Source organism: Falco biarmicus, chromosome 1, assembly GCF_023638135.1.
Source record: "Falco biarmicus isolate bFalBia1 chromosome 1, bFalBia1.pri, whole genome shotgun sequence".
Classification (NCBI taxonomy): domain Eukaryota; kingdom Metazoa; phylum Chordata; class Aves; order Falconiformes; family Falconidae; genus Falco; species Falco biarmicus.
In genome coordinates, this window is record NC_079288.1 from 109369496 (window position 1) to 109385751 (window position 16256).

The window sequence follows — 16256 nt, forward strand, 5'->3', positions numbered from 1 at the left end:
CAATACAATCTGATTATAGTCTTGGAACTTCAGTGTTTGCTATTACCACATATCTCAGTAGTGTTTATTATTTGGGGCTCATTACTGTGCTTATATAATTTCTGCACAGAAAATAGTTGGCTTATGGGAAATCATAGAATGGGATGCAGCAAGGAACCATTTGGATTTGATCAACCCATCATACCGTACATCACCTGCTCAGCATTACTGTAGGACTTTTTGCTAAAGTTACTTCAGAGTTGCAAAATCACAAGTTGGCAGCCTTGTCCTGCAGGCCACTCCTTCATTTGTTCTGATCTGAAGTATGTTGGTACGTATGAAGAGGGCCATATTCAAGTGGCACAGTTGAATGTGGTGGGATGAGCCTTTGGTAATGTTTAAAGTGAGGCAGGTAACTAATACTAATTTCATTGTGTCTTGCCTGCCCACAAGTCCGGGATGAATGAGAATTAGATGAGGAAATGGGATATGGGGTGCAATGGGGCTTGTCTGTGACTATCCATCCTAACATTTTCTGCGTAGTTTTAATGAGCTAGCGTGCTATGCAGTTGCAGTTAGTAAGAGGTAATGACATGACTCTACTTTGGGAACTGTAAGCTAGCTGCATGAGCAGTGGGTGTGTCAAGAGGTAAATCTTGTAGCTGAGTCACTGGTTTTACAGAACTCCAGTGCAATGCTACCTCATTTGCTTGCTTTTTTAACTTTCCGGAAGATATGATGTAGTAATTGGTGTGATTTCCTTACTAATCTAATGTCTATAATACATACTTTAACCTAATGAGTCCTGAAAACTACTCTAGCTGTAGCAGATGAACAAGTTGCTTAGATGTTTTTTGGCAGGGGTTTCGTTTTTTCCTCTCTTGAAAAATTATAGAGAACTTTCAGAAATACTTTGATTGTGAATTGTTGTTTCTCAGGCAGTTCATGTACTGACTTAGGGAAGCCCTGGAGCAAGGAGCAGCTACATGGAAATGTGACCTTGCTCTGTAGTGCTTTGCTTCTGATTATACTTGAAGCCTCACTCGTTGTTACAAGTAGTAAGAATCAAACCTTGTTTAGCATGTGCAAGGTCACAGTACATCTACAAAAGCAGACACCAAATCAGTCAGTATTCATATGTTACCGCAAATCACAGAGAGAGAGAGAGAGAGAGAGAGTAACCATATCAAGAGAAGATGAGAAGCAGACAGTGAAAGGAACTCAGAGACCAGAATTATGGCCCAAGCTAAATTAAATACAAACCAGTAATTTCACATTGGTATTTCATCTTTTAGATATTCTACTTGTTTTCTTATGCAAAATAACTTTTCAAAGGGTAGAAGAGGAGACAGAGCTTTAGGAGCACTATTCATTCATGTTTCTCTATCTATGCTTCATGCAGACCTTGGCACCAAGAGAATAAGCTAGTATTGAACGATGTCTGATAGTGTGCACCCTGCAACAGCTTTTGTAGTTATGTTATTATCCTCTCCAGTTATTAAAATCTTAAGAAAGATTCCTTTGAGATTGTGAAAGTGGCTTAGAAATGCAAGTTTGAAAATCATCAGTGGCAAGGCCCCTTTATCTGGCTTGTATGTGGTTTGTTTGTGGTGGGGTTTTTTTGGAGATGCTAGGTAAGTTATGTGGAGTGGGCTTTGCTTCAGATGTCCAGCAGCAAAACACTTGCTTGATGAATCTAACTTAGTGTCATGTTTTGGGGACATCCAAGGCAGCTGGATATGATGCTGTTTCTTATAATGCCATCTACATAGATTCTGTGCTTTTCCACACTTGTTGGGTGCAACATCTGCTCTCAGTAATAAATTTAAACTTTTTAGACCCTTTCATTTTACATTTTAAACTCTAGAACTCTGGTGGCAGTAAAGGCATGCAATATAAATAGAAAATAATAATTATATCTGTGATATAGCTAAAGATATATCTCATATAATGAATAAGATTACATACCATCATTCATTAAAGTATGTGACTGTACTGTGTGTATATATATTTAAGAAAAGATGAGATTGTAATCCTTACATGTCTTGAGAGCTAAAGGCTTTAAAAATATATATAAAAATTACCAAATAACAAAAAAACAAACAGTTCACCAAAAAAATGTTATTAGTATAAGCTACCCACTTTCGGTGACAGTGTACAATCAGTGAAGGAGGACAGAAACTCACCAGCTGGCTTTGCTGTTGTTCTTACTGCCCAAAGAAGTGTGCTGGCTGCTCCCACAGGAGTAGGACTCAGTCTCCATCTATTCACTCTGTCACAAGAGGAACTGTGAGTGCCAGGGCTGGGTAATGTTGTTCATTCCTCTACGGCATTGCCTCTTTTCTCTGGTCATTAACTAGGACAATGGCCTAGTGCTGCAGCTGGGTCAGTAATGTCACCTGATTTATAATATGTTAATAACTAGAAGTTTCTAATTTATTTTCCTTTTGCTTTGTATTATACAGCTTTGACTAAAATGTTTGGTCTTGGATATTAGAAAATGTGTAAGTGGTGATAATTTTCTTGTAAAATTACAAAATTTTCTTACATGCATAACACTGATCCAAAGGGAGAAGAGAGCTCATGAAATAAGGATACTTTAGCTTAAAATTCAGCTTATCAGTTAAGCAATTTTCAGTTTGATATTTTTGGATTTGTTATGCAAAGTCCTTAAGCCCATCCCTCTGGGAAGGAGGAAGCTCTAGAGTAATTTTTTTTGGCTGAATCTGGACTGTAAAACATAGGTGAAAGGTATTAGGTTGGTGCTGTAAATATGAGGCCTTTATTGCAACTAGAACACCACTTAATGAAATAATCCAAAGTCTGGTGAAATCAGTAGAAAAATATCTACTGAACACACTAACTCAGTATCAAAATGTGACCTACAGTCATTTTTTTTTTTGAGATTATGTTTTATAATCAGAAATGAAGTTACTGAACTGGCACAAAAAATTATTCCTAAGGTTGAAACATCTGTATCTATCATAAAAACTTATGTGTTATGAGATTAAGAAATCTTATGGTTTATATAAATAATATATCCAAAGACAAGATGCCACTGATATTCAGGGAATGGGGGTCAACTGTTACTGTCCGTATCTGACTGTACGGGAAGATTTATCTTCTCTTTTTGCCCCACTGCTGGCTTATTCTTGCTGAGTGCAAATGCCTTTTGGGAGATACGTGTATGTCTTCTTCAGGCTGAGACCATGCTTGTTAATTTCTTCCCTTTTTATTTACTGCCTTCTGGCTTTTGTTTGTTTGTTTGAAAATTGAGTTTCACAGTGACACATTTTGTACTTTATTTACTAAACATGTTAAACTGTAGCTTCTATTAAAACCTGAAGTAACTGTACAGCCTATTCCCTTTGGCTATCTTGAGATGATCTGGGACTACCCTCGAAATTCTACTGCTTCCCTTTGTATATGTTTAGTTGCAGTCTTTTCATTCTGTTAGACTCAGTTGTCTTGGTGGTTTTGTTTACAGTATCTTTAGTTTTGATAGAAGATAAATGTAGCCTTACAGAGAAATCTATATCCATACATACTCTTATCAACTGCTTTGATCATGCAAATTTTTTATCTTGTTTAGGTAATGTTTAATGAAGTTATGTTGCCACACTACTGTCCATTTCTGTTGACTAGACAACCTTTTTGGTATCATTAAGAGTAAAATATTAAAACACTGATCTGTCTTTCTTTACTCCATTTTATTCTGTGTCTGGTCATTGCAGGTATAATGTAATTTTCCAGATTTGTAGGTACATTGCTATTTGTGGATCTTACTTTGCCTATTTTAATTTATTTTTTCTTTCTTTAATTTCTATTAGTTACTATCTTAATACTTATATTTTCCTATTTTGAACACAGTTATGTAAACTATTTGTACATGAAGTGCAGGAAAAACCAGTATGTTGAAAATCTATCTATATACTTTAGGTAGACTGTGTGTTGTACAGAACTAGCTCTTTATTTAGTTTTTATTGTCCAGGTCCAGTACAAAACAGAGAAAAGCTATCAAATCCTTTCCTTTTCAGAGGGAGTTGGCTTTCATGTCCTTATTCATCTGTCCCTAAACTTCACAGTGTCCTCCTATGTGACACATAGGATTCTAGCAATGGCAGTGTGCAGCTAGAATTTTAATTAAGGATGTTGTTTTCTTTTTGTGTTGAAGAACTTTTTGATGAGCTCAAATGCATCAAGTATGTGCATATCTGACAGTATAAAGAAGTAAAGGACAAAGACCTGTGCTTGCTCTCTGTCAGAGACGTTTTAAAATATTTTGCCATTTGATGTGCTTCATTCCACTGTAGAGGTAGAAAAGCTGTAATTCTGCTTCATGAATTGTCTCTTCCATTTGCAGTCATGGAAGTGCTTCTACTGTGGAGCTGGTGTAGTGTACATGTCATTTTATTTTTATCTTCATTGAAATGCAGCTGGGACTAGGCATGAATCCACTAAACTGTCTTGGAAATGGAAATGTCTTTCTGTGACTGGTTTAGTGTGCCTTTTTGACTGAGAATTGGAGGCATCCATGTTGCTTTGACAAGCTTTTTAAACATCCAATTCATTATTGCTGATGCTGTGAATTTCATTATTACAAGATCTCTTTCAATGTATGGACTGATAAACCGCATTCTGTTTAACAGTAGGATAGAGATTTCGTGGTTGAATGTTCTCCAGGACTGAGTAACTATTGAACAGCATGTGCTGGCTAGTCTAGAAAAGGATCTGATGATCTTCTTTAACCATTCAAGTATGGCAGATAAGTTCTGTATGCCAAAAAACTCAACCCCCCAAAATCCAAAATAGTGCACTGTGTGCTTAGTGTTTCACCTTCAAATGTCAATTTGACAGCAAATGCTGCCTGATTCTTTAAGTATAAAGCCATTCTACTAAATGAAATAGGCTTAATTTGTAAACTTCATTGAAATAATTGAATTAGTCCAGAACTAATGTCCTTTCTACAATCCAGTAGAATTGTTTCACTGGTAGTATATGGCTGTTAATTTGGGGGAAATTGTGTTCTACTATAGCACAAATGAATGCATTTGTCACAGAAGAATGGTTGCTTGTCACCCACCCGTCTGTGACTGACTGACTGAGTTGTTCTGTAGCCATGTGGGAATGATATCCCACAATTGTGAATTTATTTTTCTTTCGGTGTATCTTTGAGGTAGGAGCTTCTGCTTAAAACAAAGCACCAACATTCTCATTGAGCAGCTTTCAGACATTATTTAGATTATACAGAGAAAAAGAAGCTACAATTGTAATACTATGTGCTTTAAATGAGACAGAGGCAAGTGATAAAATAAAACTTCAGGTTTCAAAAAGGCAGAGAGAGTAGTCTCTCAAAGGAAAAAATCCCCAAAGAAGTGAAAGGGAGAGTAATTATTCTGAAACATGCTGCTGAATTAATGAAATTGCTAAGTAGTGAAATACAGTGACACATATTTTACGAAAACATTCTGCATTTGAAGAAGGGTGTTGTAAGGTGTTGCTCATTGCGGCATGCTTTATTGCTACCTGTGTGGCTTTCCTAAAGCCTGTGAGTTGTTGCATGCCTGCATCTGTTTAGTAACAGTGGTATCGTGTTAAAATAATTATGAGTCAACAGCAGAAGTGCAAAGCTGGAAAGATTGTCTCTCTGATGTGAGGTTTGTTTGGCTTGTACATCCCTTGTACGAGCTGCAAACCAAACAAAATAATTCTTGTGTTGGAGGCTTCCTACAAGTAGGACATCACATGTTCCCAAGGGTGTAAATAGCCTTCCCTGTCTGGATACTGTTGCAAGGTCTAACCTAAAACTTAAGTTTGTTATATAGTGGATATGAAATAATTTCATGAATTTTCACCCTTTCTCATGCTTTAACTCCAGCTGGCAACTAAGCACTACGCAGCTGCTTGCTCCCTCCCTCCTGGTGGATGAGGGAGAGCACTGGAAGAGTGAAACTGAGAACTCAGGGGTTGAGATGAAGACAGTTTAACAGGTAAACAAAAGCCACGCACACAAGCAAAGTAAAACAAGGAATTCATTCAGCACTTCCTATTGGTGGGCGGGTGTTCAGCATCTTTAGGAAAGCAGTGCTCCGTCAGACATAACAGTTACTTGGGAAGACAAATGCCGTAATGCCAAATGCAAATGTCCCCTCCACCTTCCTCCTCCCCCCAGCTTGTATATACTCAGCATGACATTCCATGGCGTGGAATACCCCTTTGGCCAGTTCAGGCCAGCTGTCCTGGCTGTGCCCCCTCCCAATTTCTTGTGCTTCTCCAGCTTCCTTGCTGGCAGGACCTGAGAAACGGAAAAGTCCTTGACTTAAGTATAAGCATTACCCAGCAACAGCTAAAAGCATCAGTGTGTTATCAACATGGTTTTCCTACCAAATCCAAAACACAGCATTACCAGCCACTAAGAAGAAAATTAACTCTATCCCAGCCAAAACCAAGACACCCTTGCTGAGCTCTGCAGTGTGCACTGGCGGTTTCACTCATCTTGTTCCAGGTCTGTGACTCATCTCTGGGGGGCCTAAGCCAGCGATGTTATTTCCAAATATTCTGCCAGTGCCTCATGAGGTATGCGTTAAGCAAACCTGGAGTCACTTGATGAAAGGCTGGGCCTTGAAAATGCCATAGGGAGTGTTAAGGGCCATTCCCAGATAAAAGAATTGTAAAATGTTCTTTTAGCTGCCATGTTGTGGTTTAATCCCGGATGGTGACTAAGCCCCACGCAGCCACTTGCTCACTGCCCCAGGTGGGATAGGGGAGAGAATCAGAAGAGTAAAAGTGAGAAAACTCAGGGATTGGGATAAAGACAGTTTAATAGGGAAAGCAAAAGCTGCACATGGAAGCGCAGCAAAACAAGGAATTAATTCACTAGTTCCTATCGGCAGATAGGTGCTCGGCCTTCTCCACGAAAGCAGGGCTCCATCCCGCATAACGATTACTTGGGAAGACAAATGCCATAATGCCAACTGGCCCTCCCTTCCTTCTTCCCCCAGCTTATATATACTCAGCATGATGCCGTATGGTATGGAATACTCCTTTGGCTAGTTTGGGTCAGCTGTGCCTCCTCCCAATGTCTTGTGCCCCTCCAGCCTTCTTGCTGGCAGGGCCCAAGCAACTGAAGAGTCCTTGACTTGGTACAAACATCACCCAGCAACAACCAAAATATCATTGTGGTATCATCATTGTTCTTATACCAAATCCAAAACACAGCACTACCAGCTACTAAGAAGAAATTTAACTCTATCCCAGCTGAAACCAGGATGCATGTGCTTTCTTGTGTCTTCCAGAGATGGTCAATGAGCTCTCAGAGTAGACACCCATCCCATTTTGAGCAGAAATTGATAAATGCTCTGGTTACTTTTGAAGTGACGCTGATTAAAAAAACCCCACAAAACACCACACAAAAACAACACCCAAAAAAAAGCAACATCCTCGCTCCCACTGCAAAAAGACCAACCATAAACAGTTACTGGTTAGTAGTCCGTGTCTGGCAGGCTTTCAAAATCTGGGGGTAAATGACCATGCAAAGGCATTTACTCTCAGTGTTACATTCAATGCAAATGTGGTAGAAAAGTGCCTTGGAGCCAGAAGATAAAGCCTTGTTGGCTGTACTTTTTCTGCTTGTTGTGAAGTGGATAAGAAAAATACTTGACTTAAATGGAACATTAAGCTCTTCTGGTTGGGTTGATTAGACCTGTTTCATCAGATTACAGTAATTTAAATGCAGTGGTTGTTTAAAATTATATTTGGCGTGTAAAGTAACTGACACAAGAGTATACTAAACATACAGGCTCTTCGTTAACAGATAAAACTCTGGAAGGTTTGTAGAGTGCATATACTGGTTCATCATGGAGGTGGGCATAACCCTGATTAACCTTTCTACCAGCGGTTAATTTGGCCTGGAGTATATAAATTTTCTGTGAATTCTTTCATATTTTTGTAAGCCTAGCAATATACTGTTCTTCGGGAACAGATTTTATTTTTTGTAAACAGGGACTTCTCCACTGAACGCAATGTAAATTGCAAGGACATGTTCGATTAAGAAGAACAAGTTACGAAAATATCTCTTGGAAATAATTATGGTTGATCCCACTGTCAGGCAGGAATATAGACTGGATATTTTACTGGTGTCTCCTTCAGCAGTATTTTCTATAGTTCTCTTACCAGGAATATTGGAATTAACTAAAAATGGTGGTAAGGGGAAAAAAGGGAAAGGAAAGGTTATTAATCTTCTATTCTTGGCTTTGCACAGTGGCTTGTGACATGGGCTTACTCTTCCATGACTCTGTAGAAAGCAGAGTGTGCTCATGGATACTGTTTTTGAAGATGTGGAGGCTCTTGAATGTACAAATGCTTCCCTGTTTTTCACTGACACCTAAGGATGTCTTAAAGGCCTCAAACAGCTGTTTGTTCCTTTTAAAGTTTGTACCTTACATCAGATGTGGCATACAGAGGTAGACACACTGTATGGTTTGAGGTGCATATTTTGCCAAGTTGTCTGTAAAAGTGACTTCTAAGCAGCCTGTAAAATAAGTTAATGGGAGAAGTTGCAAAGCTGTTGGTTGCCATTGCCCTCTGCTCCCCCATTCTCTGTATTATTTATTATCAAGACTTGCTACAATTGGGCAGGACAGCAAGGCAAAAGAGAAAGATGAAATGTATAGGTGGTGGGACTAAAAAAAAAGGTACGTTGGTAAACAGCTATTGTAATTTCATGAGTCTGGTAGAAATTGAAGTGTCAGTATTATTCTTACAGAGAGGACAACAATACATCTTTCTAATGTACCCTTTCCTCACCAATATGCAGCTGGTAAGATTTTATTGATTGCCTCTGTTAAATTTTTACTCCTGAGTATTTCAGCACTGACATTTTGGGGGTTTTAATTTACCTTTCCTCAGAAGGTTTCCTTATTTCTCCAAATAAGGAATTTCCCTTTCCTGTAAGCCTTCAGCATCGTGTAGAAAGAAGATCCAGGATGTGGAATATATTTTTTTTTTTTTTGTATAATAGTCTATTTAAGGAGTAATGTATTGCTTGTTTATTTGCCTTTTGGACTATTCTCTATACCCAGAGGTCCACAGCTACAGAAAGGTTCTCTACCTGAAGTTGAACAGGATGTTGCAGCCATTGATTATCGCAGTGCATTGCAGCGACCTCCAGGGGTTTTTAATCCAACAGAGTATACCAGTGAGTGAAAGTACTGACTTTAGAAAGGCTGCAGAGTTTGAAAGAGAACAGCTAGTTTAATAAGAGAACATGAGCAGGGGACACGGAGTGGTCCATTTTATCTGTGCGGTTTTGAACTAGAGCTTAGTAAAATGGAACAAATGGTCCCAAAATGAGCTAACTGTCTCAACTCAGACCCAGGCTTCCTTAACTCTGCATGTCTTTAACTCCTTTGACAGCTGTCTTCCACTGGGACAGAGGTGAAACTTCGCCAGGCTGCATTTGTTGAGCAGTGGTCCCCAGATTTGCAGCTCTCCCCGGGAAGACCTCAGAGCAATTACAAGTGTGTCACCTGGACAAAATGTAAAACTTCGCTGTCAGATTATCCTATCCCTGGTAAGGCATCTGGGGCCACCTAATTACTGATGAAAACAAGCTTAATAAAAAGGAAAATCATTGCAAAAGTAGTGAACTGCTATGGATATGTTACATGTTTGTGAAATGTTCATATTGCACTGTGATGAGTATACGATAAAGATGAAAGTAATAGCAGGAGAATCAGTACAGAATAAGAAACGATTTCTAAAGGTGTTCTTTAGTTTGTAGCTATTGTTTGTAGTCTGCCCCGTGTGAGGAAGAATTGATTGTGACCAGACTACATTTATGAAAAATGCCTGTGAGTGTTATGACAGAGCTGGTTTTGATTTGACCAGTCAATGAACCTTTGAAAAACCACTGAATGAATATGATGTTTTGCATGATAGCTGTAAGCCTGGACAGCATGTGGGTGAGCTAAACTGTATTCTGTAGACATTGACCTATTTATTTGTGTATCTTGCTGTGAAATTTCACCTCTAATTCCAGTATTACTTCCCTTCCATGAGATGACTGTGCAGCTGTGGATCCTATACAAAGCCTTACGCACTTGTTTACCTCTGCTATCTAGAGGGCATTGCACATGCTGATATTTCCTTTAGGCTTGTATTTAAATTTTTGCTAAATCAAGATCTCAGTACACTTGTAATATTCCCTGCATAGTATGGATGTATCATATTATGATCTAAGTAGAATATAGTAACAGGGTAAATGATAATATAAAATATGAGTTAGCAGTACTCAGTACAATGTGACTGTTCTTAGTTCATCATTAAGTTCCCATACATTAATATGATAACGATTAATCACGGTAACGTGCTAAAACACTGACAAGGACTAAAGACAGTTTTGAATGACATTGTGTTAAACTCATTCGCTAAGCAATGCTGAGAACAGCTGCATAAAATCACAAAATATTCTGATGCCTACGGGGTTTTTTGTGAGTGGTTTTCTTGGTTTAACTTTGTGTTGGGTTTTCAGCTTGTTTGTGAGTTGGGTTTTTTGTTTTTTTCTTTTATTTGCTTTGATAACATAGCCAATTGAGTTCTTGATACAATGTGACCAGGTAAACCTAGGTTACAGCTATAACTGTTGGCTGCATGTTAAGCAAATGAATGTGAAATAGGAATAAACAAGACACTGGAGAAGAGGAGACTGAGAGGTGATCTTATCGCTCCCTACAACTACCTGAAAGGAGGTTGTAGGCAAGTGGGGATAGGTCTCTCCTCCCAAATAACTAGTGACAGGATGAGAGTAAAGGGCCTCAAGTTATGCCATGGGAGCTTTAGATTGGATATTAGCAGAAATTTCTTCACTGCAAGGGTGGTGAAGCATTGGAACAGTCTGCCCAGGGAGGCAGTGGAATCACCATCCCTGGAGGTGTTTAAATAACAGGTAGATGCAGTGCTTAGGGATGTGGTTGTGGCCTACAAACACTCCCTCCCAACTTGGTGTTGGCTGCAGACTCGCTGAGGGTGCACTCGATCCCCTCGCCCAGATCACAGACAGAGACACGAACCAGGACTGGCCCCAGCGCTGAGCCCTGGGGAACACCACGTGTGCCCGGCCGCCAGCTGGATGTGGCTCCATTCCCCACCCCCCTTTGGGCTCGGCCAGCCAGCCAGCCTTTTACCCAGCCCGGAGCGCACACGTACAGGCCGCGAGCAGCTGGTTTCCCCAGGAGATGCTGTGGGAAACAGTGTGAAAGGCTTTACTAAAGTTCAGGTAAACGCCCACAGCCTTTCCCTCATCAGCTAGGTGGGTCACCTTGTCACAGGAGGAGATCAGGTTCATCAAGCAGGACCTGCCTTTCATACACCCCTGCTGGCTGGGCCTCATCCCCAGGTTGCCCTGCACATGCTGCATGATGGCGCTCAGGATGACCTGCTCCGTAACCTTCCCCAGCACCGAAGTCAGGCTGGCAGGCCTGTAGTGCCCCAGATCCCCCTTCCTGCCCTTTCTGTAGATGGGCGTCACATTTGCTAAATTCCAGTCTTCTGGGACCTCCCCGGTTAGCCAGGACTTCTGATAAATGATGGAAAGTGGCTTGTGAGCCACCAGCTCCCTCAGTACCCTCAGGTGGGTCCCATCCAGCCCCATAGACTTGTGCGTGCCTTAGTGGTGTAGCAGATCACTGACCATTTCCCCTTTGATTATGGTGGCTTCATTCTGCTCCCCATCCCTGTCTTCCAGCTCAGGGGGCTGGGTACCCTGAGAACAACTGGTCTTACTATTAAGGACTTGGGTAAAGAAGACATTAAGTACCTCAGCCTTTTCCTTACCCTTTGTCACTATGTTTCCCCCCACATCCAGTAAAGGATGGAGATTCTCCTTAGCCCTCCTTTTGTTGCCAGTGTATTTCTAGAAACATTTTTTGGTTGTCTTTTATGGCAGTAGCCACATGAAGTTCTAGTTGTGCTTTGGCTCTTCTAACTTTCTCCCTGCACAATGTGTTTTGTTTCAATTATGTAGCTTGGGGCACTGGCCCCTGTGAAAGCAGAGGCAAGGCACTGGCACAAAGGATTAATTCTGATGCTTTTTTATTGCAGAGATAAAGTCCTGTAAGTTAGAGAAACAGGCTAGACTCATGAGAACAGGATAGTTTTCCTGCTGTTCTGTTGTGGTCAATACCTGGCATTTCTGCTGACTGAGTTTCAGTTCGGAAAAGTGTCTGAGTAATTTTATTTATGTTGTATTACTGCATATTTCTAGATACATTTATGGCAAATCAATAAAGGTATAAAAATGCCTGTCTTCAGTTTGAACCTGTTTGGTGTAAATTAGGGATTAAATGTTTTTGTAACATTGTCTCACCAGTTATCTACTGCAGTGAATTTGCTGGACTCATTAAACATTCTAGAGGACAAATTGTCTGTAAACTCACTCAAATTAATTCATGAACACTTAAACTACTAAAACTTGTTTTTTTCTATATATCTAGCTCTTAATTTAAAGTTATTTAAAGTTGAAGGATGATCACACAAGCTTTATTCCAGTAGGAAAGCAAGCTAAAACATTCAGTCTGCATGGCAATGATTGGTATCCTGCTTGGCAATGCCTACAAAGGCGCCAGTTTGCCCTGAGATGCTGCAGGACAGGAGTTGTCTCAGTTTGTCCAGCTTATGGTGCGTTAGCCTGCACCTACAAGTAGCCTTTGCTGGAATTGCAGTGGTTCAGTGTGGTATCTTTCAGCTGTGCTGTATTATCGTGCAGAAAGGATGCAAAACTACGCTTGTACATCTCACATAAGGGTTTGTTAGGAAAGAACAAATGGCAGCTGAAGACAGAGTTTGGAACAAGAAAATAGCAGTGATGGTTAGCCATACTTCAAGCATCTTGTGGTAACCAGTGTGGCGAGTTCTTTTTTGTGGTTGTAAATACCATGGAATAGTATTATATTACAGATCTTGTTATGATGTAGTTGGGCTCTGATAAAAGTGGAATTTTTCTTCACTGTGTTACTATTTTAAAAAGCTGTGACTTAGTGTAGAGTTAAAACTCTCCTTTTAATCAAAATCATTAATGGTAGTCAGCTTAGGCCAGAAAAAGCAGAAGATCCTTTTACTATTAGCCTATGCTAAAAACAAAACAAATCCCCCAGACACCAAAAAACCAAAACAAACAGAAAAACCCCAAAACTAAAGAAAAGAAAACAAATAAAACAACTTGTGAAAATATCAACTGGTTTGGCAACAATGCATTCTGGAAAATTGTTATTTAAGATGATGTGCTATCTAGGTTAAAAATAGAATACTGGATTTTTTTTTTAATTTAAAATATTTCTTGTGAGGTCAGGATCTGGTGTAAGATTTTTTTTCTTTTGTTTGTTTGTTTTAAGGCTACAACTTGTATATTGCTAGTTGAAGGTACTTAAATAAAACAAAATTTAAGCCTTTCTCTCTGCTGTGCCTTTTAGAACAGAGTATTGAGGACAAAGAGGATCAGGGGAGACATAGAATGGCTGATAAAAGATGTTTGTACTGACACAGAGAGGTAAAGGCAGGGAGGAAGTTCACTGTTATAGCCACTCTTACAAGTGCTTTAAAGGCTCATTTTATTTCAGAAATGTCATTTTCCTTTCCCTGTTTCTCACTATCATTCAAAAATTTCTGCCCAGCCAAACTTAAAACTCCCTGCCACTCTAAAGAATATGGAGTCTGTCATTATTCATGTATGCATTTGATTTCACACAAAAACCCAGAAACACGTCCTAGAAAAAAAAGTTAGAAAGTTTGAAAAAAACCCAAGTGATAAAAAATACTGGGTGTTACAGAGAAATATATCAGTTTATTCAGCTGCTTATTTCTATGTTCCAAAATGTTTGGATTAAACAATGAAATAAAAAAAAAAAAAGCAAGCATTTGGCTATGCAAGCAAAATTGGATTTTGTTCCTTTGTTTCTGGGACAGTGAAACCCAGTTGTCCTTAACTTTTTTTTTGTGTGTAGGAATTTGACCTAAACTATTTATGTTAGCTTTCAGTGGTGCTTTCAGTATGGGAATTACAGCCAGGAACCCAGGCTACTATTCCTGACTGAGTGGACATGTCATTTATTCTGCTGGTTTCTTGATTTTATTATCTGTCAAATGTGTGTAGAAGAGCTCTTGAGGAGTTTTGTAAACCTGTTTTTTGTAAAACATCTAGCTTCTACTTTGCTTACCACACTGTACTTTTGGGGAGGGGGGGGGAGAGATCTAAAAGGTGCTTTTTATCATCAGGTTTTCTCCCTGTGGAGCATCACTGAACCTGTGTCATTGATTTTGCTGAAAAAGCAGTAAACAGTCGATTACCTAGGAGATACATGAATTATGCACATTATTGCAATGGTTTTATGTAGTGAATGGAACATAGGTTCTGTTCTGTAGTCTACACAAGGCTGAAAACCACGTCAAGCAAATTTCTCATCTCAGTTCAGGTGGGTTTTGTGGATAGTGGGTAATTTTTGTGTGGAACAGCTTCATGGCATTCACTGTATGTTGCCATAGCTCATGCTACCACTTTGAAAGGGAGAAGAGGAATCAATCAGCTGTCTCACAGCAGGATAATTCCCTCCAAGTGATGCCGGGTCAGTTGGATTTGAGTTGATTTGTCTTATATACAGCTTCGATGAGAGCTGGATTTGATACCAGAAATACTTAGGGACAGTCATATGTGATTCTCTGGGCATCTGCTCCTGTTTAGGAAGCAGGGCTCAAGCTTATTTATGATACAGAAAATTGGTGGTGTTCAGTGCATTTTTTCAGCTTGGCATTGAAAAGTAGACAGCAGAGCTGTCTGCTTATGCTTGTATTCTGGACACTTGGCCCTTGTGAGGTTCAAGAGAACAAGAAATCGTATCATTTCCAAATCTTTGGGAATTAGGAACAGAGAAAGAAGCAGTCTGTCTTAAAATGCTCTATCAAGGGAGTAATGACAATGATTCATGTGTAGGCCCAAAAGAATACCGCTTACTCTACCTGTGTCATCATGGCAGCAGCAGCTACTTGCCTCAGAGAAGGGCAGGTACCTCAGTGTACACAGCCCGTGGACAACACTGGGGTCACAGACTGCCAGCTGGGCCATCCAGTATACAATGTAGTAGTCATAGTAGACAGCTGCTTCAGAGGAAATGTACTTTAACTGAATTTTAAAGTATCTAGTTCAAATTCCAGTTGCAAGTTAGGGACAACAGCTTAAAGCTTTGTGCAGGCCAACCAACCAGGTTTTATACATTATTTTTTTTCCTAATTATTTACAGAAATTATTAATAGGTTGAGCTACTAGTCCATGTTATTTTCCAGGTAACTATGGAAAGGTTGTTATTGGCACTTCCTAGCTGGATTGTGGTGTAGAAATAACCAAATATGAGGGTAAATGACAAGATGAGGGTAGAATGAGGGGCAAAATGGCAAGAATATGATAAATATGAATGAATTAGGATTGGTGCATATTATTAGTAATGTTGGTAACACCTCAGCTGTCAGGTCTGTGTAATTAGCAGCAATAAAAGCAGATCTCAGTGATGGATGTTCTTATTACAGTTAACTGGAACCTTAAACTTCGTTCATTCTTTCATGTATTCACATCTATTATAAATTTGAACAGTAATTTCTAGAAATTCTCTATAGTTTATTTCTTAATTCATGTTTCAGTATTTCTTCAATTAGTCTTCTTTTCAGATAGTTTCTTTTGGACTGGATCTTATGAAGCGACCTGGAAACTGCACCTCTTCTGGCATATCATGTCTGTTCCTATTTGTAATAGTTTCTGTCTTTTTCTCATTGGCTGGATGCTTTCCTAAAATTGCCTGAAACACTGTTTTACAGAAAAACAGCTGTGATATTCATTGCCTTTCTAAGAAGAAAAATAATGATTTTACACATAGACTAGGGGAAAGGCTTTGAGGGAATTTATGAATTCCCTTTCTTTGTTCACCCTGGGACTGAAATGAAAGTATTCATGTGGTGGACTAGTGTTGTTCTGTGGATAAAAAGTTAATATGGATTTCTTCTCTCCCTGCCCCAATTTGGTAAACTGTTTTTGTATGACTTGAGCAAAATTTCTACACTTGACCTTGAGAAGAGGAAGAACATTGCAGCATTTACAAGGCGCTGATCAAGCTGCAGCCTGTCAACTGGTCAGTTTTGTCCTGTTCATTTTGCCATGTTTACATGCTGGAAATATCGCTGTATTCTTTTTCTGATGTATTTCCAGTTATCCTGTAAATGGCTAATTGGATTTTTGGGGT

General features: G+C 39.4%; 1 protein-coding gene across 8 annotated transcripts in view; it reads left to right on the plus strand.

Moving 5' to 3' along the window:
• The window catches only part of MAPK10 (mitogen-activated protein kinase 10), a 168978-nt gene that overhangs the window by 49780 nt on the left and 102942 nt on the right, over positions 1-16256 (plus strand). For 5 of the 8 annotated variants that reach the window (XM_056359859.1, XM_056359817.1, XM_056359826.1 and 2 more), the window contains exon 3: positions 9394-9550. The exons of 2 other annotated variants lie outside the window; for them this stretch is intronic. The gene's annotated coding sequence lies outside the window, so the exon portion shown is untranslated. Of the gene's footprint in view, positions 1-5857; positions 5970-9393; positions 9551-16256 lie in introns of all 8 variants that reach the window. One more of the 8 variants, XM_056359835.1, reaches the window with a different exon arrangement.